Source organism: Lonchura striata, chromosome 1, assembly GCF_050655825.1.
Source record: "Lonchura striata isolate lonStrDom1 chromosome 1, ASM5065582v1, whole genome shotgun sequence".
Taxonomy (NCBI): domain Eukaryota; kingdom Metazoa; phylum Chordata; class Aves; order Passeriformes; family Estrildidae; genus Lonchura; species Lonchura striata.
The window spans coordinates 18,503,357-18,507,763 of record NC_140703.1 but is presented as its reverse complement, the minus strand read 5'-3'; positions in this window follow the sequence as shown (position 1 = coordinate 18,507,763).

Genomic DNA, 4,407 nt, shown 5'->3' with positions numbered 1-4,407 from the left:
GACCTGTTTTTGTCATCCTGGAAAGAGAATTTGACACCCTCCACCCACCTCCTCAGGAGACTGAACTAGTGAGACCTTCACTTTAACCTGCAGTTAACTAATACAAGTCAAAGCAAAACCCACAGATTTTCCTCACAGACCCCAAAGATCAGCTTGGAAGGCCAAAGTGTAGAGTAGAAGTCCCTTAACACCTTCATTTTGTGCTCTCACTGGTGCTCTTTTGGGCTACAGGCACAAATCCTACAAAGTGGTGCTTGCTGGGGAGGTGGCCCTAAAAGCCCTAAAATCTGTGTTCATAAACCCCTTCCAGACGCTGACTCAGACATGGAGGCACTGGCCCAGCAGGAGGTTGAATATGAATATGAATTTTCTACAATATGAGAGGGATGTTTTGCAGCCCAAGAAACACCACTGAGTGAATCCATCCATCCATCCATCCATCCATCCATATATATTTTTATATATACACCTGCCCATAAATATAGGGAGATATATGGTAGGTGGATGGATTTAGTAAAATTCAAGATAATGGGTTCCAGGATTAGTCAAGCCATAGAAATACCATTTGTTTTGCATCTGAAGGTCTATTTTCAAAGGTACCCAGCACTCAGCAAACTTCTGGACTTGCTAAGGTCAGCTCCAAAGCTAAAGTCAACTCCAAAGCTTTTGACAATATGTCGTACTGCATTTGTCCTGCATTCATCTTGTTTTTTTTGCAGTTTCTGAGAACCCTGAGTTTATCCCATTGCCCTGTTGATTTTCACTGCCTTTTAAATATAGTTTTAATGCTTCCTCAACAGTGGCATCCTACCATTTTCTTCTATTTCCATGTGTAAAGTACCATGTGTGGTTTCCCTGCACATATTCTGCAAGGAGGAATGTTCTTTTTTCAAAGTCTTTTGGACTTCTGAGTCAGCACCTTTTAAAGGAAATGCTGAATCTGCTGAGGGCTCACGACTTTACTCAGCAAATCAACATTTCCAGGCACAGTCAGCAGAATTCTCAAACATTTATGTAAAACTTCAGGCTAATGACCAGTTCCCTACAAGATTCCTCAGTTTCTTTATGTCAAGAACTCACGCAAAACTCTGAAAATTGACTCTGTGGACTTGCTTTTCCATGAGCACAATAAATTTGGATTGAATGTTGCCATTACTGAAATTATGAGTCATTACTTTTTTACTACACTGAATTTTGCCTTAGCCCAACTGTACATGGATTTATGGCACCACCTACTGAAATATTAGATATAAAAAATGTTTAAATTATGCAAACCAGCTTAAGAATTAGCTGGAAATAACCTTGCTGTTTCACATGTGCAGTTTCAAAGCATAGGTTGTGGCAAATTTTATAAGCAAACATTATATTTCAACATTTTGTTCTGTCCAGTAATTATAAAAAGTTCATTTAGTTTTCATTCTTCAGATGAAGAATTCTTCAGAATGAAAAAAACATCCAGCTTTGAATTTTTAAATGTTGGCCTTCATATTCAACACCTTTCTGCAGAGAGCAGAGATTAAAAACCACTTCAAAACCACTGGCAAATGCATCCCAAATTTACTGCATTTATTTGCAAAAAATATCCTTTAGAAATGCTTATATGTTAAAATATACATGTATAAATATAAAATACCCTTTTGGTGTTTTTGTTTTTTTTGTAAGGCCTGCAGGCTTCAATCAATATCGTGGCATTGATGACCTATAACTATATTTTGATATTTACAATATTACTCCATATAGTAAACTGATTTTTTTAGTCCAGCTGGTCCCTTGGATACCCTTTTAATCTGATTGCTGTTATGCCAGAAATTTTGTTTTCCATTCTAGGTAAATAATTTGGGATTTCAGAAAGTTATAAACCTGGTAAGAGTGAGGAAATGCTTCTCAGCCAGGGTTGTGCAGGTGTTTAAATTAATTTCAGTGAAGCGGAACCTGGGGACAGAGGCAGAGCTCAGGCAGACGTTGGTGAAGACACTGTACTTGTTTCCCTCACATTCACACAGAGAATCTTTTTGCATGCTGGGAAAATGCAGGTACAAACCACATCACACATCCATTATATTTAGGAAATGCAACCCCAATATTTGCATAAAACAGGGATTAAAAATGCTGCTTTTTTTGATGTGTGAATATACATGTCTGGGTGATGTTGACAAAGGAAATGTCCTAAATCTGTCTTCAAAAGCCCACATGAAATTCCAAAGGAATTGTTTGGCCCCCTCACTGGTGCACAGCTGAGTGAAAAATAATCCTGTAACACAAACTAATGTAATGACACTTCTTAAAGGAAAGACTGTGTGTATAGCAGAGGGAAAATCTAATGAGAAGCAGATGCACATGGAGAGGATTTTGAGTGAAATGGTGTGTGGTTTCACTTTGGGCACGTGTCTCTCTAGCACGTGGGAAGAGGGAGTATATATAGCTAAGCTATGCAAAGGAAAATATTAGCTGTTGAAAAATGTGTATGCTATGGGGGGAAAAGGAGCTTTAAAGGGAAAGTATCCAGATGAAAAAGCAAATTCTGAAAATCTCAGGAGAGCTCAGAATGCTTAAACTACAAGTAATTAATTTTTTTTTGTCTTTTTTTTTTTTTTTTTTTGCATTTTGGGAGGCCAAAACAAATGCCAACAATTCCTTTCTGTACCCACAAGACAGAGCTGCAGTTGTGCCAGCTGTGAGCATATCTGCTTCTCAGTGCAGCACCCAACTGGCAGCAGCAACACCCAAAATCCAACACCCTTGGATGCCACCACTGCCACTGTTCACCCTCTCTCACCCTTGACGTCCAGCACAAAGCTCCATGTACCCAGAATTTCTGTATATTTTTTACAAACCCAACCACAGCACCAACATCTACTGAGTTTTCCTGGCTGGAAAACCAGGTGAAAACGCCCTGCTTGCTGCAGGAAAGGAAGGATTTTACTTCTGTGAACAATATAAAACACTGTGTGCTTAAACAGTGTGGTAAGGCAGGAATAATTTTTATGGGGTACTACTGGAGTGAATAGAGCAGTGAAATAAAATTATCATGGTCATCTCAAGGGAAAAAACATTCTTTTGCAAAAAAAAAATTGTTATAAGGGTCTTTAAGCTATAAATATTTTATTCCCATTGCTGTAGAACTGTACAATATAAAAGACCTACAGGAAGATGCAACAGCTGCAAGGCCAAGGTAGTTTTGCATGGGTTTTTTTTTCCAATTCTGCTTTAATTGCACTAAAAGTTAATTCTGGGAAAGCTTCTGTTCCTTCAGTACACTGTCTCAGCCTGTGGACAGTTGGTGGGTCTTCATCCAGTGTGAAGATTCACATTACCATTAAATTGAAATAAAATTTTCCATAGGCTGCTTCATCCACATATTCTATAAACCAGTTCTCTTCCTCTAAAAAGAACTTGAACAACTTGTAGGCCAAGACTAAACAGAAAAGAAAGTGAAAAAAAGGTGGAACTAAGGGAATATATATATATATATATATATATATAATTGGTCTTTCCTGCAGAGGAACTAGAGGAACTGCTTCCATGGACTCTGAATGAGGCTCTCAGAGCACAATAAAGAGTTCAGCTTTTCCCAAATTGGTGTCATTAAAGCCAACAAATGGGCTGGGCTGATCTGGGAAATTAATTCTGAATATCTGTATGAGAAGTCATTGTTTCAGAGCTGCAAATGTCAGTAGAGTCACAGCCAGAAGTCAATGAATCATTTAACATGTGTGCATCAGCATCACTGCCTGTGTTCTGCAGTAGCTTAATTAATTTAATTCAATCCTGTTCTGCTGCCTAAAAAGCCCTTCTTTTTTTAATATCTTTGTTATCTCTTGCAAATTTTTGGATGCAAAAATTTGGCAGACAGGGCTGCCAGATCCTCTCCTGGAGCTGCAGGGCCAGGATCATTTCCATGCAGGGAAAGAGGGGCACTGCCCATGTGCCTGATGAAAAAGGTACAGCCCATCTGCAAAGGGACAGAAGATTTGAAACCCTCATGAAAACCACTAGCCCCAAGACAACACAATTGCAATCTCCATTTTCCATGTGTGTTCCACATCAAGGTCCTCAAAAACAGACTGGGACTGCACCCCTGGCTTCTTCACTTAGCACCTGAGTTGTATTTTGGAGAAGTTAAAAAGAAAAAAAATTGCCTTGGACAAGCTTGGGCAAAAGCATCAGGGATAGACAGCTGGTTTTGTGAGACTTAATCAAAAAATGAGATGCTGCACAATAGAGAATAGAGGTGAGATTAAAAAAATATTTCTGTAAAAGATAAAAGGAAGCAAAATAAAAAAGATGGGAGAAAATTTTCTTTTGAAAGGTATTTTCAATAGTCTCAGCCTACATCTCATTCTGTAGAAACACTGAGACATTTTGGTCATTTTTCTCACTATTATATGAAAAATAAAATCCCTGAAA